A 26071-nucleotide genomic window follows, 5' to 3' on the forward strand; every position below is an offset into this window, starting at 1 on the left:
GGTTGGTCCGTAAGGTATTATCTCGTGTCCCACGGTGGGTGCCAATTGTTCTTGCAAAGAACAAATAAGATATGTCAGACACAAGCGTTACCTTACTCTGGTCTGCAATCTCCTCACTAGGTTTCCTCCCGACCGGTACATGTCGCCTGTGGATATCTCGGTGTGAATTGGTTTGGACCCGAGGGTGGTTACCTGCAGAAGAGACTCTGATGCTCAAGTCAGCAAAATCCATAGAAAGTCAAATCTCGTAATTAGGAGAGTAATGAATGCGTACCTTTAATTCGTGGGGTCCATGCATATTTATAGATTATTAATTATGTTTGGCCACTTCATGGGCTGGGCCCCTGTTTAGGCTGTAGGTAGGCTTGGGCCTTAGCCTAGGTCCCTTAGTTCGATTATCGTGGGTCGTTTGGGTCTTATCATTGATGTTCTGAAATTGTCAAGTTCTTGCTTAGTTTCCTAAAGTTATCGGCCTAGACCGGTTACTCTTTAGCGACTTAGACAGGTTGCTCTTTTAGCGGCTTAGGCCGCTGTTGCTCTTTTTATATGGTGATTGTTATTATTTGGCTAGGCTGGCTAGGTGTGGTACAATGGTCATTCAATGTTTGTCTTATGATGGTTTTTCGGCCCTCCCTTGGCTGCTAGGGTTTTATGGCTTCATATTCATGCGAACATAATTCTAGCAAAAGAAAGTTTAATGTGGGACTACCAAGATTCGAACCCATAACCATGCCAATGTCCAAACCAATGCACAACCGTTTAACCAATTCATGTTTCGTGATACTTCACATAATTCTATAATTATGTTATCACTCCTCATGACCCAGCACATTATTAAAATAATAATAATAATTTAAATAACACATAAATAGCATACATGGGACTAGAACACAAGTCCATTCACACTAACCAAGTACTCTCAACCATTTGAGCTAGTACTTTTCCACAACATACATGTTTGAATTAAATGCCATAAAGGATACCATTAACCGCATTTATTAATTAATTAATTATTTAATTAATTAAATTTTGTGGGTCTTACACAGTGGATAGGAATATGATTGAGCAAAACGTACATTATCATGAGATCAGCTTCACTGCACTGGGCATGATTTGTACCATGGGGACATAAAATCCAAACAATGAGATAGTGAAGAAGAAGTTCATCAACTTTTAGAGGACATGCTAGCAATTGTCTGCCTATTTCTTGATCAGGCTTTCTTAGAAAAGACCTATAAGGCAAAAATTATGTTAAACCCTTCAATACCTACAGTTAGGATTGGAGAGGTGCCATCGTGAATGGGAAATTGAGCAACATTTTCCCAGATATCATCATCCAGAATGATATATACTCCTTTCACCTTGGTAAACCCCACTCCATCTCTGAATTTGTAATTGTAGTAAAAGGCTTGTACTAAGTCAAGATAATAGGTACCCTGCATTTTTGTGAATAATTTCACCCCTTGTTCAGCAAGTAAAACAGGAATTACAAAGCAACGGTTGACAAACCATTGGGATTTGTTAAATTTGGGAGTGATGAGAGGCTTGTCTTTCCATAGGATGATAAATTCAGATCTTCTCTCTTCATCTGAAATCCATCCTTCAATGGAAGCAGTGCGACATGCAGTTGAAGGTTGGGTGGCACGAGATGTAGTTCTTCTACGGGTAGGAATCTTCTTGCGAGATGCTTCAGCCATCATCAATGTTGAGGAGAAGGGAGGCTTGAAGGTTTTTGAGAAAATATAGGGTTCTTGAGTTTATGAGGTGTGAAAAAGGGTTAATAGTGACCAAAATGGCTTGCATTTGTAAGGAAAGTCCTCCAATGCTAGATACATTAGTCTTTCTTCCTTTAAAGAATTCATAAGGGGTAATTTTCAAGATAGGCCTAATAAGCATTCTATTAAGTACATAACAAGTCGTGCTCACAACATCAGCCCAAAAATATTTAGGCACTTCATATTCATTCAACATTGTGCGAGCTAGTTCCTCTAAGGATCTATTTTTCCTTTCTACAACTCCATTTTGTTGAGGAGTTCTAGGTGCAGAAAAATTATGCATAATCCCATTTTCTTCACAAAACTTTTCAAACAATTCATTTTGAAATTACCCTCCATGATCACTTCTCAAAACTTTAATTTTCAAATCTTTTTCATTTGAATTACTTTTGCAAATTTCTTAAAAGCTTTAAAAGCCTCACTTTTTAATATGAGAAAGAAAGTCCAAGTATATCTTGAGTAATCATCAACAATAATAAGAGCATAGTAATTTTCCCCAAAGCTTTTTATCCTAGAAGGACCAAACAAATCCATATGCAAAAGTTCTAATGGCTTTGATGTAGAAATCACATTTTTTGAATGAAATGATGATTTTACTTGTTTTCATTTTTGACACGCAGCACATAGTTTATCTTTTTCAAACTTTATTTTTGGCAATCTAATTATTAATTCTTTATAGATTAGTTTGTTTAAATGTTGCATATGAATATAAGCAGCTTGTTTATACCACAACCATGGATTTTCTTCTATAACAACCAAACAAGTTATATCATTAGATGATGCATTATCAAGATCAATCAAGTAGATGTTATTGTGTCTCATACCTTTCAAGGCGATTTCCTTAGAGTCCTTTTGATGAATGGTGCAGTAGTCACTCTCAAAGATGACTTTGAGTCCTTTATCACATAATTGACTTATATTGAGAAGATTGTGCTTTAGTCCTTCCACAAATAGCACAACCTTGATCTCCAATGTATTTCCTCCATCGACATCACTCGTTCCAAGTATTTTTCCCTTGTTGTTATCCCCATATGTAACAAATCCTTGTTCCTTTCTTTTAAAGTTTTTAAACTTCCTTTTATCTCCAGTCATGTGCCTTGAACAACCATTGTCAAGATACCACATTGATTTCCTGGATTTAGAAGTCATTTGCAAAATAAGAAAACAATTTATTTAGGTCCCCAACAACTTGTTTGGGTCCTTGGGGTTAGAAAAAAAATATCTACCTATGAACAGGCACCCAATGATATTTCCCATTTGGAACAACAAAATGTTTAATGTTGCACTTGTTTGGAGTATGACCCTTTTTCATACAACAAAAATAAGTAGCAGTACATGCATATGCATTCATAGAGTAAGCAATTCCTCTTTCTACCCAGACTCTACGAGTTCTTTTAGTTTTACTTTTCTTATTACAATTATGAGCATGCATGTTCTTATTTGAATTTTTCTTAAGAGAAACCTTTTTAGAATTTTTAATTTCTAATGCATCTTCAAGATGTTTTTCCAAAATACATATATCAAACATGTAACTTTTACAGGAAGCACATTCAACAATTTCTTTTTCTTTGTTTTCTAAATTTGAAATTTTGTTCTTTAAAATTTCTTCTTCCTCAAGAGAATTTTCAAATTTGTTTTGTAATTCTTTAAACTCATATTTTAATTTCCTATGAGCAGTATCTAATATGCTAGATTTAACAAGCAATTGTTGAAATGCATCATAAAGATCATCATAATCATTTTCATTGCAAGTAGAACTTACCTCATTGTCAGAGACATCATGATCAGCCAACAAACATAACTTTGCTTCTTCCTCATCAGAATCACTAGCGTTTGATGTACTTTAAGCATTATCTTCCCATGCTATGTATGCTTTCTTTTTAAAAGAATTTTCTGCCCTTCTTTTCTTCACTTTTCTTTGAATTTGGGCAATCAGCCTTGACATGTCCATTTTCTCCACATCCATAGCACTTGAAGTTTGAGGATGATCCTTGATTTTCCTTCTTATTGCTTTTGAATTGATTTTTACCTTTGGCCTTCATGAATTTTCTAAACTTTTTAATCATTAGACTCATATTCTCATCATGATTAGAGTCTTCTTCTTCTTTGTGCTTTTTGCCTTTTTTGACCTCATACTTAAAGGCAATATTTTTCTTTCTTCCAAGATCTTCTTCTTCATTTAATCTACCCAGTTCAAGCTCATGGTCCCTTAGTTTTCCAAATAGAGCCGCCATTGTCATCGTTGCAAGATTTTGTGACTTCGTTATGGTTGTCACCTTTGGTTGCCAAGTCCTACTCAAGGATTTAAGAATTTTTAAATTTAATTCATCAGTGTCAAAAGTGTTACCTAGACTCGTGAGACGATTATCAATGTGTGTGAATCGTTTCTACAAATCATAGATGGTTTCTCCTTGTTGCATATGAAACATTTCGTATTCTTGAATCAACAAGTTGTTGCATGCCCTTTTTACATCGTCTGTTCCTTCATGAGTCACTCGCAAAATTGCCCACATATCACGTGAACTAGTGCAGACTAAGATCCTGTAAAACTCATCAAGGGTCAAAGTAGATGAAATAATATTTCTAGCTTTAACATCGTACTAAGCTCGTCTATTTTCATCTGCAGTCCATTGTGAGAATGGCTTTGGTTCATGCACTCCATTAACAACATTAACAGGCACAAATGGACCATTTAAGACAGCATCCCAAATACCCCTATCAACACATTCCAAAAATATTTGCATTCTAACTTTTCAAAAGGGATAATTTTCTCCAGTAAAAAGAGGAGGTTTGTTGATAGACGCACACTCAGCGAAAGTTTGGTTTTGCCAAACCATTGTCGAAAAATTTGAAAAACTATCAAAGCAAGCTCTAATACCAATTGTTGGTATCACGCAGCGGAATGTTTAGCTTTTCAACAAAAACCAAGAGGGGTGAATTGGTTTTTAATATTAAAATTAATACTTAAAGATTTTTCTAAAAATTTACCGATTAATTTAATATTAGTTCCTTTAAATTCAACAATAGATATAATAAAGAGATAGGGATGAAGATTTAACACAAGTTGTTAATCTCTTCAAATAAATAGATTAATCTCTTCAAAAGATCCTACATTTAGTTGTTAATCTCTTCAAATAAATAGATTAACTCAATCACTAACAAATATCATATTACAATCAGATAACAAGATAATAGGGAAAAGAAAACACCTCTCTTGAAGGCACAAGAGATGAACAACCTTTCTCTGAATCACACAGAGAACTTGACCTAGCTTTCCTAGCAACAACAACAGCACTAAATCTCCTAAAAACCCTCTTAGAAAAAGTTATCGCTTTACCCACACTAGGTTTTTCAAAGCTCTTTTGAGAACCCTCTGAGAACTCTCTTTGTAGTCACAGCTAGCACTCTAGCTTCTCAAAAAGGTAAGTTTTGAAGTAGCTCTACAGTTCCTTAAATAAGGGTTTCAAAAATTAGGTCAAAAATTGAACAGTCACGTTCAAACTGACAGGGATAATCGATTATCACTAGAGATAATCGATTATTCCAATGTGTTTTCTGAAAATAAAAACTTTGAGCAAATAATTGATTATCTGGGATGATAATCGATTATTCCAGTGTGTTTCTAAAAAATTTAACTCAACTTAGGATAATCTATTATCCTAAGTGATAATCGATTATCACATTGGTTTTTACAAAAATGGAAGAGTTACGGTCTGGTTGTTGATTCTAAGCTATTCTAAGCACCTTAAAAAATTTTACAAGATAACTTTAAACATAAAACACTTGTATTCATATTGTCTTCCAAATGGCTTTTAAGTTTCTTTATCATCATCAAAATCTTGCTTCAACATTAGCTTGTCTTATGCTTTTCCCAACACAACTTCTATCACAAAAAGTTTCCTTCAAGCCTCTCCTACCATTGTAACAATGGTCATACACCCAACGATGGTGGTTGGAAACTTCAGCCATGTTTTGTGGTAGTGAAAGAACATGGGACTTAAGTAATAAACCCATTACTACTTAAGTCAAACATGAAAAGAAACCTTTGATTACCAATTTCTATTTCATATCTTACAAACCTTCAATGGTAAGATACGTTAGAAGATAAGAGTAACAAAGTGCAGTAGAAAAGAATGAGAAGAAATTGAGGAAAGAGGTTTAAATTGATAAAAATTGTGTGCAATTGGGAGCTAGTATACGAACTTTTCAGCATTTAGTATTAATTGTAGTCTTATTTGAGTGTTTTAAACTTGTAAAAAGTAGTATACATACTAGAATTTGAGTTTTATGTAGATTTTAGAATATGAGTTGATCCATAGCTTTATTTGACTACTTTAAACTAGGTTTCACAATTGATTTACACTTTCTTATATAGATTTAGTGCAATTAAAATTTTATACATTTCTAGAGTAGTTTTAAACTAGTGCCTTAGCTCTAGATACTGAAATTATGCTATACTTACTCAATTTTAGGAAGTAAATAGATAAAGTAGGATTTATAGAGTAGTTTTAGTTTTAGGTTACTTTAGGGAGGATTTCTAGGTTTGGATAGGCTACATACTTTTCAGCAATAAGTGGACTAATTCTAGTGTTATTTGACTATTTTAAACTTGGATGAATTAGTCTACATAGATTAAGGTTTCTTGTTTAATGTTCTCCTATTACTCTGCTATAATTAGTTTTTAAGTAGTGTAGTTTCTAAATTATTATAGGCAGATTTAATGTTCCTAAAATTTAGTTTAGTTTCTTAGCACTTATAATGTCTTTACATAGTTTCTTATCTTTTTCCAAATTCTAGCTTAGTTTTGATATTAGTTTCATACCTAAGTTTGGTTTTAGAGTAAAGTTTAGTTTAGAGTTAAGTTTAGTTTAGAGTTTATGAGTTAGTTTTATAGTTTACATAATCATTAGTTAGCATATACGACCCCTAGGCTTAGCACATAGAATTAGCTTAGTTAATGAATCTAGTGCATTCAATTATGTCTAGTTTTCATTCCATTAGGTGAATAAAAGACTAACTCGTATTTGGTAACTTGTGTGCAGGATAAAACATTCTGAATAATGGTTGAAAGTTGATTGGAAATCTGAATTCGTGGCATCCAGCAGCTGCGCACAAAGATGAAGCAAAATTTAAGAGAATTTCTAGAATGGAAGTTTGAGCTTAAGGTTCACTTTCAAATATGAAGGCTTGATTGGTGATACGAGAGTCGGAAGCCCTCAAGAACACTAAAAGGGATTGGAATATAGCAAAAATGTCATGAAATCAACACCCATTCCACAAAACATAGTTAGTTTAGTTAGCTTTTGGTATTGACTCTTAGGTATTTTTAACTAGAGTAGCTAGTTGACAACTAGGTGTGTTATTAGCTGTATAAAACACTCAAAACAGAAAGCAAATCATCAATTTAACAATTCACACTAGCTTTAACACACAAACCAAAGACATCAAAGCTTCTTCAAAACAATATGTTCATAGCTCATACTAGAATCACCAAAATTGAATCACCTAGACTACCCAATTGAAGTCTAATTCGAGAATAGTCTTTCTCCAATTAATCACAACCAATTTGGCACCTAACAAATCAAATAAACCAAAATTTCTCAGCTAGGCACAACATTTCCAATTCTAAAGTGCAATTAGAAACAAACATAATTAATAAGTAAATCTGCAACAATTCAGACAAAGCAACAAACATGTGACAAATTAAATTTATACAAAGACAAAAAGAATTTATGTGCGGCAGGTTTCCATAAATCTGCCAAACTAGGGAGTGGAGAACTCCATAAATCTGCCAAAATCACCTTATAAATCTTTAAACAAGTTAGAAACAATTTGATTAAATTATGTGCAGCAGAAGTTAATCAAACCTTGCTATTAAGCATTCCCTAAGCCCCAAGTGAATAAATCTACCCTAAGTCTATCTCAAACACTAACACTTTAAATGCATGACCACCCTAATAAACACATGCACTAAACACTACTAGGCAGTATCAACATTTTACAACCGAACTTAGCAAATGCATAAAAAGTAGAGCATTACAAAATCTGAAGTGGGTGACCGTGATGCACATGAGCCAAAAACAACCATAACATAACCTATATGTTTTAGCAGCCTATATGAATTATCCACAAGCTAGATGCAACCACAAGAATTCATTCATAACCAAACAACCATCACATAAGAAACACAAGCTAAGAACGGTTACAATCTCAGAATTTAAGAATAGAACACAAATTTGGCAGTGGGTGCATTCTCAAACATTGCCACTTACCTTCCTCGACGATGCAACCATAAAATCAGCAGCCTCTCTCGCAACCCCAGTCACGCGAACATCCTAGCCTCCCTTGGTAGTGATTCGCAGCTCTGATGTTCTCAACCTACAAAAAACTTTAGGATTCAGACGAGATGGATTGGATGGCCAAAAGAAGAAGAAAAACACTCACCAACAATTTCTCCGTCCGTCAACAATGTGTCAGCGTGAAGATTGTACCGATGGTAGGGATTACTGAGAGTAGAAAGTGCGAGTAGCGTTGAGGGTGCTGGCGCTAGTGACACTTTCGTTCTGATCGGATCGCCAACAGTAGGCAAGCTTCTTCTAGGAGGGGCGAGAGGCTGGGGTGAGAGAAGGCAAAGAATTGGGAGAGGGGTGAGAATTGTGATGTTAGGGGAAAACGATCTGATTTAGGGGAGGGAATCTGAAATGTTTAAGTTTTTTCTCGATTGACATACCGAAGGATTTACCGACGAATATGGTCGTTAGTAAAGGTCAACTCCTTTATCGACGATACTACCAACATATCAATGGTCCACTATATATTCTCACTGAATTATCGACGGATACATCCGTTGGTAAATTCAGCATACACATCCGTCGTTAAAGAAAAATTTTTGAGGGAATTTGTTCCGTCGGTAAGTATTCGCCGGTAATACTATGTTTTTTTGTAGTGTTGGGACTTACAAGGATAAGGTATTATGTGATGTAGTGCCTATGGAAGCAACCCACATTCTTCTTGGTAGGCCATGGCATTTTGACAAAGGTTTTTCTTGATGGTCATACCACATTAGCTCTCATCATACTTTAATCTGACTTGTATTGGGTGATGTGTTGACTCGGTCTTTCAATTAATAATTTCACATGCATTATGTCATAAAGACAAGATTTCTCAATTTTACTAGGTAAGTGTGCCTAATAATGCAACTTTCATCAGACATCAATCTGATTTGTATTGGGAGATGGATTGCCTCAATCTTCTAATCAATAATTTCACATGCACTCTGACACATAGACTGGACTTATCAACTTTATTTGTTAATCATGTCAAACATGTTCAAGAACCCAACCTCATAAATCCTAAAATAGCTCCCCTATAAATACTAACATTGTACAAAACAGTTCAACCACAACCTATCACATTGTTACTTTGCCTAATAAATCCAACCACTCCTTTCTCTCTAAACATCAATAGATGGAGAACTTTGGCATAAACGAGGCATAAAACTATTCAAATTCCTACCTCACAACCTTATTTACAAATGGGGAAATCACAGAATGTGAAGATGGTTTGTAGTTTCACTATCAAAGTTCAAAACTTTTTCAAATACCAAAAACTAAACATTCAACCTCCTTTAGGAAAAAATATGCACAACTCTATGAATTCAAACCAACTCATCTAGCAACAAATTGTACTTTCGAAGGCCCACAATGAATGAATAAGGAGTCATTACGTATGATGTTACTCAAATAGTAACAGATCATGACGTCTTACAAAAGATTATTTGTAAGTTTTACGTTTACTAGTCCACTAAATCAAACTCTTTAGCCTCTTACGTGAACCCAAACCCCGTCGTGCGTTCACCAACAATAGTTTATTTCGGAACACCTCTTAATGGGGCAACCATCGTGGAAAGTCCATGTGGTTATGGTCTCACTTGAAAATCAGATACCCCCATCTCAATCCGACACAATTGCACATTTAATGAACTTTTAGAAAAAGTAAAACAAAAATTAAATTGTGGAGACCGTAAAAATGTCACTGAAATTAACTACAGTCGTTTAGGAAGGGTAGTTAATAACCACCTTGTTCATGATAAGGTACAAATCAAATATGATATTGATGTTTCACGAATAATCAACCGTTGGAAAAAATTCAACGTCTAGACGCATTCATGTTACGTTCCCACAATTGAAAATGCATTGAATTGTTCATCCAAATAAGAGATATACACCTACTAAAGAATATGAAGATATTGAATCCTACAACTATATTAACGAAAAAGCGGTTATAAAATATAGACAAATGTTATAGTCTATTTGTTTGATTTTATTGTTTTAAGTGAAGTCAATTAGGTCTATTTGCTTTCCAATAATTATTTTTAATTTTCATTTTGCTGTTAAATATATTCACAGTTAGTCTAAAAGTATTTTATTTCTTGAATTTCTAATTCATTCCATCTTTACGTACTCACTATATTTCTATAGTATATGTTTTTTTGCATTCTATTACTAATATATACATACCTATAACCACTCAAAAAATTTAAGTATATAATCAAAATACAAATAATTCATTTCTTCACATTGCAATTATTAAAATAATAACATTAAATATATTTAATGAATTATATCTTTACATTTAATTAATGAAATAAAACCTTAAAATAAACAAAACCAATTATCTTTTCCTTCAAAACATGATTTCAACATAAAATTATTTCATCATTACTTCACTTATTTTTTCGTCAACTATAAATTATTCTTTAACCATAAAAATATATATTTGTCAAATTTAATTAAAATCAATTTTCTTAAAGAATCTCTGTAACGTCCCATTTAAGTATTAAAATAATTAAATGAAAACATTGCACAAAATAATATAAGAAGTTGAGTCAAAGAGTATAACGTCACTCCTTACAAATATCTAAGGAACTAAAAATGAGATATTGAGGCACACCACGATGCCAATACAAAATAGAGTTCAAGGGTCAACAATATTTAAAATAATTGCCCAAGAGGTAGACAAATACATGGGCTACAATCCTAAAGAAAACTCAGACAAGCAGGATTTGATCCAAGATGAACTAGGCAGCAGAATCTCCATCACCCTCACGATCACGAGGAGTTCTCGCATCTGCTCACATCAATAAATTGATAATCATCGCAAAGAGAGAAAACCACACACATAACATAAAAACAAGCAGAAAGGGTAAGCTAGAGTAGAAAATGGTTTATCATACAGTTACATGCACTTTCATAATCCAAGATGCATATTTCAACCAATCATGTTATGACTTACACACAATACACTAAGACTCAAGATACGATTCATCCAGATACATATAATTAGTCAAATTCAATTGATGCTTGCACTTGTGGTGGCCTTTACAGCTCTACCGAGCTATTTGTTACAGTGTTTCATTCCCCTACGCACAAGGTTAGCCTTAAAGTGTTCCAAACCTCCTGCTACTCTCACCACTTGAGTCAATAGGCTCTACGTGAGACTAACTGACTCTTTAGAGTGTCAGGACAAAATCCCTACCTTGAATCCTCACTAAATTATATAAATGAGGCACCACCATGAACTCGCACTAACAACGGTCATGGAATTACGTTCTGACCAAATGAGGCACCACCACGCAACCAACATGGAATTACGTCTTGACTAATGAGGCACCACCATGACATCTCACCTAGAGTTCCATGAAATTACGTCCTGACAAATGAGGCACCACCATGAAACTATCATGGAATTACGTGCTGACCACACCAACATCATGTTCCATCAATCAATATAACATTATTGCTCATACCAATTCCATGTCACTTTTATAACCAACCATCCCATACTCATTACATGCCAAGATCATGCCAAACTCATCATTCACAACATAGAAGCCATTTTACTCATGCATATTCACTCATCTCATGCTTTAACATAGAAATCCAACTTAACAACACATTATGCAAACGATTTTGGAATTTTAGAAATAAAACTACAGCTTGTGTAAAGCTCCAAAAATTTTGTATTTATATTCAAATTAAATATGATTGAATCAAGATCTAAATGAAACAAGAGCCGACTTAATTGAATAACTATAAAGAAAGTTATGCATCAAACAAGCAACAAAGGTCAATGTTGTCAACAACCAAACTATAGTGATCTTGCGATAAACACTACTCTCACCACAGAGCTCCGATTCAAGATCAGACCGGTCAAAGTTAAGAACTCTGTGTTAAGGATCCGCTGTTAAAATATCAGCTCGATCCAACGGTTAACAAAGTATGAACCTTCATTTTACAAAAAGTGTGCAGTGTTGTCAACAATCAAACTACAGTGACCTTGCGATAAAACCTACTCTCACTACAGAGCTCCAATTCAAGATTGGACCAGTCAAAGTCAACAATAATGTGTTAAGGATCAGCTGTTAAAAAAATGAAGGACCAGTAGGAACCTTCATTTTATGAAAAGTGTGCAGTGTAGAAAAAAAATAGCGTCACATCAATCAAACATACTCATTCGAGAATGAAAAAAAATACACTGTATTTCAAAGAAAAAGGAGTTCTAGCTTCCCTTACTTGGAAAAAAAGCTAGCCCAAGACGCCGACACCTAAGCCAACGAGCACAACCGCTCCGGGAGCATATTCCAGAGCTGGGAACAGTGGCAGCAATGTGGGAATCACAAAACAGAGCTTAGAAAAAGAGAGGGTACGGGTTGAGAAGCAACTTACGTGAAATAAAATGGGTTTCTTCTAGCTCAAAGAAGGGTGGGAGCCAAACCCTAGCAGAGCTCACAAAGCAGCAAAGGGAGATGGGATGGGAAACTATTTTTCTGAAAAGTGCAGAAAGAGAGGGGTTAGGGCTGGTTTAGGGGTTTTCGGCACCCTTTGGACTAGCCTTAGGCCTAACTGATTAAGGCATGCCCTTAAATATAAGGAGCAGAAAAAGTGAGTCTTACAATCTCATTTATTATTCTTAATTTACTACACATATATTAATCATTTTTTTATTAAACAACAACTTTTTTACTTAATTATTTTTTCCTTTATTTATTAAATTTAATTTTAATAACTTTAATTTATTAAACAACAACTTTAATTTCTAATTTCAAGTCAATGCACTAATTATCGCTACTTTACAAAGTTTAAAAAAAAAAGCTTAAATTACTTAACCATATACTTATCCATTTACCCTTTCATAATTTACTTTCTTTTTGCCATCTTCCAATTTTAAATAAGTCAAAAATAAAAGAAAAACAACTCAAAACTCAAACCGAATTTCGGGTATTTCGACCAACTAGTTCACCAATCACGTTTAGAATTCGGTTCCCGATAAACTGAATTCTGACTTGTAAATCAAAATTGTAACACCCCTGGCCCGCCAGACCATGTCAGGTTACTGCAGCCCAATGCACCCCAACCCCTCACCCTTCTCCGTCCATTCATACTGGGTGGGTTGTTGCCAGTGGGAATCGAACCCCCAACCTGACCTTTAACACCTCTGGCACACCAGCAGATGCTACCAGTTGTGCTGCAGCGCAACTGGTAGCATCTGCTGGTGTGCCAGAGGTGTTAAAGGTCAGGTTGGGGGTTCGATTCCCACTGGCAACAACCCACCCAGTATGAATGGACGGAGAAGGGTGAGGGGTTGGGGTGCATTGGGCTGCAGTAACCTGACATGGTCTGGCGGGCCAGGGGTGTTACAAAATGCTACCAGTTGCGCTGAGCACAACTGGTAGCATCTGCTGGTGTGCCAGAGGTGTTAAAGGTCAGGTTGGGGGTTCGATTCCCACTGGCAACAACCCACCCAGTATGAATGGACGGAGAAGGGTGAGGGGTTGGGGTGCATTGGGCTGCAGTAACCTGACATGGTCTGGCGGGCCAGGGGTGTTACAAAAATCGTGTTACATGTGTAAATATGGTGCACAATAGGCTATATAGGTAAATAAAAAGGAAATTTGTGCTATGGCTTCAAAAATTGAAAATTAATTAAAACAAAAAAAAATTGGGGACCAATTTAAATATATTAATGATAAATGAATCAAAAGCGTATTTATATCCTATGAACCAGGTAAGGGAAGCTAGAACTCCTTTTTCTTTGAAATATAGTGTATTTATTTTCGTTTTGGAATGGGTATGTTTGATTGATGTGGCGCTACTCTTTTTCTATATTGCACACTTTTCATAAAATAAAGATTCCTACTACGTTAACCGTTGGATCGAGCTGAAATGTTACCAGTTGATCCTTAACACAAAATTCTTGACTTTGATCCTTAACGGTACGCATTCATTACTCTCCTAATCACCAGATTTGACTTTCTATGAGATTTTGTTGACTAGAGCTTCAGAGTCTCTTCTACCGGTAACCCCCCTCGGGTCCAAACCGATTACACCGAGATATCCATAGGCGACATGTATCAGCCGGGAAGAAGCCTGTTGAGGAGATGGCGAACCAGAGTAAGGTAATACTTGTGTCTAACATATCTTATTTGTTCTTTGCACGAACAATATATATATATATATATATATATATATATATATATATATATATATATACACACTAATAATCATGTTTCTGGCCAATTCTTTATATCAATTGCAGCTTGTATCCAAGATGTTGCATTATGTTTGGCTTGTCTCCATATTTCACAGTAAAGTTCCTTAAGTGAGGCGCGTAAGGTAGATAATTCTTCTTTAGTTATTGGTGATGTTCTCATTCCTCCAACATTTGAATGCATACATAACATAGCTTAACTTGTCTTTGTTGATTAAAGACTCTATTAAATTGTTCTTATATACTAAAAGCAGGGAAGGCCCTAAATTCTAAAAAGGCTAAGATACGGGTCCAATTCAACGACGTTCCTGGTTATATTTTCAAGTGTTCTCTCTTTAACATGCTTTGGCTTGTCATGCATCTTTTGTTTGTTGCACTCTACATCAATCTTGAAAGTGAAAGTGGATTCAGATATAGTAAAGAATGTCATTATTTTGAAATATAAGATGATATGAGGTGACCTGGAAAACCAGAGTAGAAATAAAAGAAAAGGTTGTGAATATAAAAATGAATATCCATACGAGATTTTTTGTCATTTACTAAATAAACATTAGACAGGTAGAGGAAATGAGGTTGACATTTTTTTACAATGCAAAGGGGATAAGTATAAGGAAAAAGTGGGTGAGAGTGATAGGTTGGCGATGGAGGCTTGCAGTCCCTCAGTCGGCTTCACATTTTCACTATTGCTTTTATTCTTTATTTTCTTTAAAGAACGGTGAAAAGTAAGGAACAATCCATTTATTTATCATATATCCAGTCTATTTAGAAGAACGAAAATTATACTTGACATCTTTTTTAGAAGTGATTAAATTGAATCTTACTAATAAAGTTTTATTTTTTAAAATTATGTGTATAAATATATTACCTCGAGTCTTATTATCTCTTGGATAAGAAAAGGAACTAAAACTTTGTTTTAGTTTATGCTTTTCCAATTTAGTTATTTTTTGTTGCAGTTTTAGTGAATGTTTATGAGCTAGAAACATTTTAGCTTAATTTTGTTTTAAGTCATAAGTGAACCATTGTTTAACTTCTATTTTATAGATTATTAATCACTTAACAATACTATAACTTTAATTCATGTAATACTATTTTCAATTATTAATTGCTTAATGAAACTATAATTTCTTATGTATTACATTAAAGGTGATGGATAAGGAGTGGAGTAAATTTCCAGGGATTAGTAATGAGTATATAAAGGGTTTTGAATCATTTCTTGATTTTGCTTACACAAGAGGAAAACCTCAAGGACGTGAGATTTTATGCCAATGAGCTAAATGTAAAAATTGTATTTGGGCTAGACTACACGTGATCTACGAACATTTAATTATCAGTGGATTTCTAGAAGGGTTTTGGGTTCACCATGGAGAAGAAATACCTTCGCCTACTAGTAAAGATGAAGACATGGTAGATGATGAAGATTCACACGATGATATTAATGCCTTATTATATGACACATTTAGAAATGTAGTAGAAGCAAAAGAAGACAAAGAGGGTCCTAACGATGAAGCTAGAAAGTTCTACCAATTGATTAATGAAGCAAATCAAGAACTCTACCTTGCATGTGAAATGTAACACCCAAATTTTGGGATATCACGGATAGTTAGAAAACAAACGCAATTGACAAAAAAGAATTATCATTGAAAATATACTAATAAAAAAACTTTTAATTTATTTTAAATTACATAATTCCAAACATCACTTTGTCAAAAACTTCCAATAACATTTGCGGATAAAAGAAAATTACATAATTTTTAGTATCCCATTTAAAACAACTAAATATATTATAAAACCTCTCGAGTTCATCCCACCCTCTCGTCATGCCAAGATTATCTACAATATCATCTTCTCCCGTATAACACACACGTTATACGATCATCGCACATGCATCAAACACACAAACAAACAAATAGGGGTAAGCTAACCATAAACAATGATATATAAAAGAATTTCATAAATAAAACATGACAAATAATATTCAACATCCCATTCAAGTAACACTTAAGCATTATGATCACAATCAATCTTTGGTTTGAACACACAACCCCCAAAATCCAAACAATCATATCAAATCAAACATAGCATCACATTCATCTAAAATCTTCACACATAGTGATTATAATCAAGCTTTGCTTTTCCATGGCCTCTTACCCCACAACAACATCTAGTTTCCTAGAACAGATGGTTCGATGTGTCCCACTTGAAGCAACGCAAAACACTCGCAACATTCAACACATGAGAATTTTAGATTTCCAACAAAATTCATCCCATCACATCATGCTTGGGAATTAAAGTTCCATCAGAGCCCATCAACTTTTCAAACAATATATTCAAGCAACAAACTCAATAAGTGCTTTGCAACCCCAACAAAACAACAAATAGCTAAAGCACAAAGCCACCATTTTACTTGTATAACCATGCAACTAGAATATTACATGTAACCAAGAAAAAGACATAGAATTGACATTGCAATTATAGGTATATAACCCAACTTCAATAAGATAACCATCACATGATATAAGGTACAAAGTAAAGCCAAAACACACACTCATTCCACCAACCAAGTCTATGCACAACCAACAATCTATCACATGATTCATTCACCATTCATACATCCCACTACCTTCCATCTTTTACGTAAATCGCTGCACTCACAATTTAAAAGTGATACAATTCCTTCTTTTCTTACAACCTAAACGTCTGTACGCAATGGCTACAAAGTAAGAAGTGAAACTGCAATGTTGCACCTAAAAATACTAGGATAAATGGCCAAAAGCTACTACCTAAAACTGCCCACAAACATAAAAAAAATATAAAGAATAAAGAGAATGATGTCATACCTTCATTCTCTCACTAATAAGGTGTATGAAACATGTTTTGAAATCCAACGAGTTACCCACACCACCACCATTAAAATATAAGTATATGACAAATAAAATAAAACCATGAAAACAAAAAAGAAAAGGACTAGTTTTATGGAAAACCGAAAGAACACATGAAAGCACAAACTTTGGTCAAACACTTAAAACCATACATTGCATCATGCACATGCATCAAGCCATGTTAATGTCCTCCTACCAACTTAAAACAAGTTGTAAAACACCAATTTATAAGAACCATGCATTTACGTAAATGTTGCAACCCAAAATCTCACAAAGAAGGAAAAGTAAGTTTATATGTGGGTTCCATCAAACTAAAGATGTACTACGTAAAAGAGAGAAAACAAAGCTATTAAGTGGGTTCTATAAATCAATAGTGGACTAAAACCCTTGCCTTTTGGTGGTCAATATTCAACCAACAGCATGCATGTGATAAGATTCTAAAGCCTTTACGTAAAGTTGTACCTCTAACTTAAAAAAACATACCTCTACATGTGGTCCCACCCAAAGACTAAAGAATGGAAGAAAAAGTATGTGGTCCCACATTTTAAACAAGCTTTCTTAAGTAAAAAGAGTAAGAACCAAAAAGTTATGGAAAAGGTGTGTCGCTACAACAAGAGAATCATGGTTACAACCCCATTTTAATTTAACAAATTTACACAAGTTATCCCTAGGCTAGCATTGCTGCAACTTAAACCCTTATATATATGTTATTGCTTTAAAAGAAAAACTCAACCTGAAACGTGGGAGGAGAGAAGAAGGGAAGAAAGCACTTTGTAATCACTATGGACTCCTTACACTCTCACGCTTTCATTTATCCATATTTGTGGTAACAGATATTGAAAAGATAAATATAATTTTAGTCAAAGATAAATATAATGTGGCCCATTTAGTTACGTGGTTAAGGAATAAATGAAAACAAACAAACAATTAAACTCATACTTTGCATCATAGTGAACAAACATGAATACATATGCATATGTTAATAATGTATGCACTGCACCACAACAAACAGAGTAAACGTTATTTGCATCTCGTGGGTCCTTTCCAAGCATCAAAGCAATATATATATATAAAATCACAATTTGGAAACCAAAAGTTGTACAACCATATGCTATAAGAAAAGTGGAGAATGCATGCACCCAACATTAAAGCTTGATACATTTACGTGGTTACAGAATGAAACCTGTTAGGAAAAAAAAACTTGAATTCTCTATGACGCAAATGGCTGCAACAATTATGTAAACACACTATAAGAGAAAAACCTAATTATAGCTATCCAAACACATATGCAATACCCGCACTACCCAAACTTATGGGTTTCACGTACCCAATATATAAGATAACCATTATACAAGATAACCAATGTACAGAAATACCAAAAAACATCAAGCATATTAGTGTGTGGATACGTCAGAGGAAACAATGAGAAGCATGGATTAGACCACACAAAAAAATCAGGAAGAAAATAAGCAAATTTAACTTCCCCGACCTCGTGAAGTTCTTCCAAACATCTACTTCGTTGTCTCATTTCACTTCTCCATGGCTTCTCTCGATCTCTTTCTCTCTAAATTCTCGTTCTATCTCTCTCCAAATGTAACACCCCATTTAAATAAATACTTTAATTTAAATGAAATGCCACACAGATAGAATATAAGAAGAAAGTCCTAGAGTACAATGTTACTCCATACAATATCCAGAATTTATACTAGAAGAAACCAAGGCACACCACGATGCCAAATACGAACAAAATACAAAGTTCAACGGTACTAAAAATGAAGTTTGAAGGACAAGCAAATATATGGCTATAACCCTAAAATAAAACCCAAAGCAGGAGAATCCAGCCCAGGTGGGCTACACAGCGGAACCATCACCTCCCTGTTGGCCACGAGTGTTTCTCGCCTCTACTCACACCAATACATTGATGATCATCGCAAAAAGAGAAGACCCCACATACAGGACATACAACAAACAACAGAAGGGTAATTTAGAGCCAAAAAATAGTTTTATCATGCAATCATATACACCTTCACAACCAATTTTACATACATCACCCAAGCATATTATGACCTCCCAAACAATACACTAAGACTTGACACGACTCATCTAGATACATATAATTTAGTCGGATTCAGCAGATGCTTGCACTTGTGGTGGATTACGCCCGAGCTAAGTGTTATAAGTGTTACAATGTCTCAATCCCCCCCACACAAGGTTAGCCCTTAATGAGTTTCAGGCCTCCTGCTACTCTCACCATGAGAGTCAATCTGCTCTATGTGAGACTAACTGAGTCCTTAGAGCGTCAGGATGCAGCCTTACCTTGAATCCTTACCGAATTATATAGATGGGGCACCACCACGAACTCCCACTAACATGGATCATGGAATTACGTCCCGACCACTGAAGCACCACCATGAGGTCTCACCTAGAGGCTCACGGATTTACGTCCTGACCACATACCAATCATATTCAAACAAACTAGTAATATTTATCATGCATATAAACCTCATGCCAAACTTTAAAATCAAACCACATTCATATTCCATGTTGAATCCATTCCAACTCATCCTTCCCAATCCACGAATATACAATTGTATCTCATACCAATTTCATGCCACTTTGATTACCTACCATCTCATTTGTTTCACATACCGAGATCGCACTAACACATCAACCCAATTCATAATTTACAAATATTCCATGCATTTCACAAGCCTCACACTCTATATAGAGTAAGTCAATCAATCAGACAATCAATAATAATCAAGTGAGGAAAAATAGTGTGGCCTGCAGCAGATCTCGCTCAAGCTAGGAGCCCTCGCTCAAGCGAGAGGAGTGCCCTCGCTCAAGCTGCAGGCTCTCACTTAAGCGAGGCCATCTCGCTTGAGCGAGATGATCCTTTGCTCTAAAACTTGGTTTCTCGCCTAAGTGAGTACTTAACTGAAAGCCCCTGGGCGAGCCTCTTCTAATCTCGCCTAGGCAAGACGAGCTCGCTTGGGCGAAAATAACAGTTCACTCTCACTATTAGACATTTGAAAAATTCGAGATTCATCCAAAATAGTATACCAAGAATGTTCATTTCAAAGCAAGCACCATACAATCACTAGAGATACATAACAAAACCCAATCACATGCAAAACACGCTCAAAACAAGAATCTATAGCTTCCCTTACCTGGAAATAGCTAGAAGAATACCCCGACCCCATGCTAGTGCATATGACAAACCTCGGAGCAGATTTACGAACTGGAAAAATGGCAAAACAGGTTCCAAAACCGGTTACTAGGGTGAAACCCTAACTAGAATCATGACCACGGAGCCAGAACAATGAAGGTACAAATAGAGTATCAACTTACTTGGACAGAAAAATTGTTGAATGAACTTGGAAACGAACGGGATCCAAAACCCTAGCAGAGAGTCGTAGTCGCTCAAAGATGAAGTACGAAAGAAATGTTTTTCTGAAAATGAGATGAATGGGTGGGTTACGGAAAATTAGGGTCTTAGGCTCCCTATAGGCCAACCCTTAGGCCCATTAGATTTTGGGGCTGAAATAAGATGGCCTTACACCAAAACCCTAATGTTTAAAACTAAATTTATCTCTTATTTTTCTTAGCCTTTTCTATTTATATTCACAAAATAGTATATTGGATTTGGTCATTTCCTCCAACTTGTGCTAAGAGTAACAATTTGCGGAAAAATAAAACAGAAACGAAGTGTAGGGTATGTTGTTTTCATCATCCGAATATATTGGCAGCAAGGAGAAAATAAAAGAATGAAATAAGCACTACAACATGCACTTCACGTATTAGAAACAAACTTGAGGAGAGAGAAAAACTAAAGAATTTCTCGTGGGCCCACTAAAAGAGAAGTGAGAAAAATAAAATAAACACTAAAGGCTACGCATGGTTTGAACACAGTCCCTATTACACCCAACATTTACAACCAACCACCAAGCTATAAGTTTCCTTAATAAAAATGATGCACCAATAAATTATAAACGTATAAGGTCCACATGCTTTAATTGAATAATAAAATAATTAAAATAAACTACATGAGGATGTGGAGATTCGAACCTCACACCTGTACACATTGCACACCATTTCCAGCACTAGGCTACATGCCATCACAAGATAAAAGGTGCATAATAGGTATAAAACCACTTCTTTTGGACAAACCATAATTAATTAAATTAAATAAACAACAACTTAGATCACTCAATTAATAAAATAAATACAACAATTACCAAAATCACTCAGATAATAATTATTCCATATTTAATAAATTTATAACCTAATTAAATTAAATAAATCAACAATCTTAATCAAGTCATTAATTCTTTTCCATGTGTTTTCCTTTAGTCTAATTTTTCCCGGGTCTTACATGAAAGCTTCTCTACTTTATCTTTCATCATTCGGCTATATTTATTAAAGTGTCTTCATGGTTGGAACAATTCTTCATTCACTGACCTCTTACAATTACTAAAAGAGGTCATGCCTAACTTGAATATTCCTAAATCTTTTAACAAAACAAAGATTATGATTACTAATTTAGGTCTTGATTATAAGAAGATTCATGCATGTCCAAAAGATTGTATGTTATTTTGGAAAGAGAGTGAAAATTTATATGCTTGTAGTATCTGTAAATCTTCACGATGAAAGGAATTTTCTAAAGTCAATTCTGAGGTTGAGGGCCCAAAATATAGCATAGAGTTCTTGCCAAAGTATTGCGACACTTTCCATTGATTCCTAGACTTCAAAGATTGTTTATGTGTTCAAAGATTGTTGAGTCAATGATGTGGCATGAAGAAGAACGAGTAAAGGATGCGAAAATGAGACATCCTATTGATGGTGTAGCTTGGAAGAGCTTTGATGGCCTTCATGAAAATTCTTCTACTGACTCGCGCAATGTAAGACTTGGTCTGGCTAGTGATGGCTTTAATCCATTTAGAACCATGAGCATATCATATAGCACGTGGCTTGTCATGGTGGTCGTGTACAACCTTCCACCTGGGTTGTGCATGAAACCTGAATATACAATGTTATCATTGTTTATTCCTAGACCACAATCAATAGGTAATGATATTGATGTGTACCTTCAACAGCTGATCCAGGAGCTGAAAGAGTTATGGGAGTTGGGAGTACAAACCTATGATGCTTCAAAAAATGAGACATTTCAAATGCGTACAACTTTTCTATGGATAATCAATGATTACCCCGGATATGCTATGTTGTTTGGTTGGAGCACAAAAGGAAGATTAGCTTGTGCATATTGCAATTATGACACTAATTCATCCTACCTAAAACATAGCCATAAGTTGTGCTATTTGGATCATCGTGTCTTTTTACCAATGAACCATACTTGGAGATTTAATAAGAAGTCTTTTAATGGAAAACAAGAATTGAGGTCTACACCATACATGCTAGAAGGGACAAAAATTCTAGAGGTATTATAAGATTTTGTCAATGAATTTGGAAAGAATGGAAAAAAGTCAAGTAATGGTCCATGGAAAACGAGATCAATCTTTTTTTAGTTGCCTTACTGGACAACAAATAAATTACGTCATAATTTTGATGTGATGCACATTGAGAAAAACATATGTGATATTATTTTGGGGACCCTTTTTCGATATTCAAGGGAAGACAAAGGATCATGTTAATGCACGTTATGATTTGCAGAATATGGGAACAAGAAATGATTTTCATCCAAGAGAGATTGGTAAAGGTCAGGTGGAGTACTCACCAGCCTATTTTACGATGAATGCTCATGAGAAATCTACCTTTTGTGGTATTTTTAAGACTGCCAAATTACCAGATGGAAGTGTATCAAATATTTCAAAATGTGTGCATGTCAATTATAGGAAAATATCTGGTTATAAGAGTCATGATGCACATTTCATGTTGCATTACTTATTACTAGTGGCAACAAAAAGCACTATGTCAGGTACAATGGCTGAACCTCTAATTCGATTTAGGTCATTCTTTCGCTCTATACGTCAAAAGGTTATACAGTTGCAAGATATGGATTACTTGGAAGTAGAAGTAGTACAAATACTTTGTCAGTTAGAGATGATTTTTCCACCTAGTTTTTTTGACATAATGGTTCACTTACCTATTCATTTGCCAAATGAAGTGAGATTGGGTGGACCTGTTCAATTTCGCTGGATGTATCCCATTGAAAGATATTTATGTAGATTGAAAAGTTATGTTCGTAATAAAGCTTATCCAGAAGGTTTTATTGCTGAAGGGTATTTGGCTGAAGAAGCTTTAACTTTTTATTCAAGATATTTGCATGGAGGTGTACAAACAAGGACAAACAGAGAAGGTCGCAATTATGACCACAATGATTTATGTGAAGTAGATGAAATTGATTATTTCTCAAGTTTAGGTCGTCCTATAGTGGGGAAAGTAACGGTAAACCTTTTTCTATAGATTTGACATCAAAAGCTCAAGCTCATCGATACCTCATTCAATTGTGATGAAATTGACATTTACATTAGGTATGATAACAATTCATTGTCTTTTTACATATCATCATATACACTTTTAGTTCTAACTAATAATATATTTATTGTCGTTTTTGTAGAGAGTTTGATGAGAGTGTTAATATGCGAACTAAAAGAAAAAAGTGGGCAAAGGTAAAAACTCAAAGTCAAGAATTTAGTGAATGGTTTAAAACTCGAGCTTTGAAAGATGATGTATCATGTCAAATAAGAGAGTTCTCGAGAGGGCCAAATAATGTGGCAAAGAGGTTTTTGGGTAACCTCATTAATGGATATAGATTTCATACTATGAAGCGAGATGCCAAACACAAAACTCAAAATTCTGGTGTGACATTGGTTTCATTAACTTCGAGTTTTACAAGTACAAAGGATGATAATCCAAAACTTGAATCTTATTGGTCCTAATGACAAAGTTGTGTCTGACTTGAGCTATTTTCTTGGGACCATAGCTAGGAATTCAAACTTTTGTCCATTGATTTATACAAACTTCAAAGCCTTGGTCAAATATCACAAAGATCGCATATGGAAATATGTCATGGTATTTAAATAAACTCATGTCTAATGATTTAATACATATGACATACTAATTCCTTCATGTTTTTCTTTTGTCTAATAATTCCTCAGGAAAAATTCATTATTTCTCACTATAGAGAGAAAGCAATATTTGGTCGCATAAATGATGCTTGGAGGCAGTACAAATGTTATATCAAGAGACACCATTTTGTAAGATATTCCACTATGAAAGAGGGACTGAAAAATCATCCAGTGCACATTCCTGAAGACCATTTTAAGCAATTGATTGTTTATTGGAAAAATACTACGATCCAAGTATACAACTATTGACTTATTTGGTTTATTGAATTTATTGACTGATACGGATAATGAATGGATAATGCCAACCAAGAGATTTGATCTAGGTTGTAATGTCGAAGGCCACTTTTTTAAGCATAATATTAATGCTTTTAGTATATTGTTGCCACTGATTTTAATATATTGATACCACTGCAACTGCCACTAATTTTAATATATTAATGCTACTGTAATTGTCACTGATTTTAATATATTGATGCTATTGCAACTACCACTAATTTTAATATATTGATGCTACTGCAATTGTCATTGATTTTAATATATTGATGTTACTCCAACTACAAGTGATTTTAATATAGTGATGTCAAAATACAAAGCATTAGTGAAAAAAATACAATCAGTAGGAGAAAGCAAAAGTATATGCACCGAATGCAACCAATAAACTTTGCAAGAGTTCGAGCTGAATTGGTATAATATTTCTTATTTCTCTCTCATCTTCTCTAGATAATGTAAGATATATTGTCACCAATATTGATATTTGAGAAAATACTTAAATGATTGCTTTTTGTATGATGGATGCATTGTCATTTATAATGAGACTTTGAGAATTTTGTTATATTACTTGTTAGAATGAGATTCTCATTAGTTGAAGGCTTTAATTTTCAATTCATATAGAGTGTTGGGAAAAAGGATGGAGAAGAAGTCAGTAGAGTTGAAATGTTTATAAAAACTCGCCAAGGTCGTCCTTGTAGGAAAGGAAAAGTAGTGGACAAAGAAACATTGGATACTATTGTAAGTTTATTTTAATTTATGATATTTGTTTGAGTGGTTCATTTTTTTAATCATGAACTTTGATGTATATACATATACATATGTTTCAGTCTAAGCTTGAAGGATCTATGCAAAACTCATCAACTGAAAATGTGGAAAAAACTTTTAAATCAATGTTTGGAAAAGAAATGCCTGGTCGAGTTTGTTGATATGGAAGGACTATGACCCATCATTATTTAAAAGAAATCAAGAAATTATTGTAATTAAAAAAGGATATGATATGAAAATAGATGGGATGGAAAAAAGGATTAAAGGTTTGGAAACAATGATGACACTCATACTTAAGTAACAAAACCCTAATTTGAATGAGGACGATATAGAACATATGATGTCATTAGCTTTTGGGAAAGAAAATAGTGTCATTGCTCCACGTTCATCTGCTTCCACTCATGTTCCTTGTTCTGACCAGGTATAATAGCATGCTAACAATTTGTATTCAATGTTATAATTTGGGTACTTTGTATTTATCTTATTTCATTTACATATTAGATCATATTTTGAAAAGCTTGATCAATTTTTGTTTATTTTTTTTAGGTTGATCAAGAACCTCAAGAAAATACTATAGAGTAAATGGAAGAATGATTGATTGAAGAACCTCAAGATTTTACATTACAAATGTTATAATTCTTTTGTTATCTTTTAACTCTTTTAGTTTTAATACTTACAACACTTTTAGTTTTAGCATACATCGGACTACACATATGTTACTTTTAACTTTTAGTTTTAATGCTTA

General features: G+C 34.5%; 1 long non-coding RNA gene and 2 pseudogenes across 1 annotated transcript; all 3 read left to right on the forward strand.

The window, feature by feature from the left end:
* The first annotated feature begins 15470 nt into the window (after positions 1 to 15470).
* On the forward strand, positions 15471 to 22650 carry LOC146882206 (uncharacterized; annotated as a pseudogene).
* A 123-nt stretch (positions 22651 to 22773) lies between these two features.
* Positions 22774 to 24090, forward strand: LOC146882207 (uncharacterized; annotated as a pseudogene).
* A 6-nt stretch (positions 24091 to 24096) lies between these two features.
* LOC146882208 (uncharacterized) lies at positions 24097 to 25477 on the forward strand. Its single transcript, XR_014985063.1, has 4 exons — positions 24097 to 24235; positions 24322 to 24525; positions 25183 to 25299; positions 25389 to 25477. It is a non-coding gene; the product is annotated as an uncharacterized LOC146882208 (long non-coding RNA).
* The last annotated feature ends 594 nt before the right edge of the window (positions 25478 to 26071 follow it).

The sequence above is a fragment of the Vigna unguiculata genome, chromosome 10 (assembly GCF_037176805.1).
Source record: "Vigna unguiculata cultivar grain cowpea cultivar isolate G323 ecotype 2 chromosome 10, ASM3717680v1, whole genome shotgun sequence".
Taxonomy (NCBI): Eukaryota; Viridiplantae; Streptophyta; class Magnoliopsida; order Fabales; family Fabaceae; genus Vigna; species Vigna unguiculata.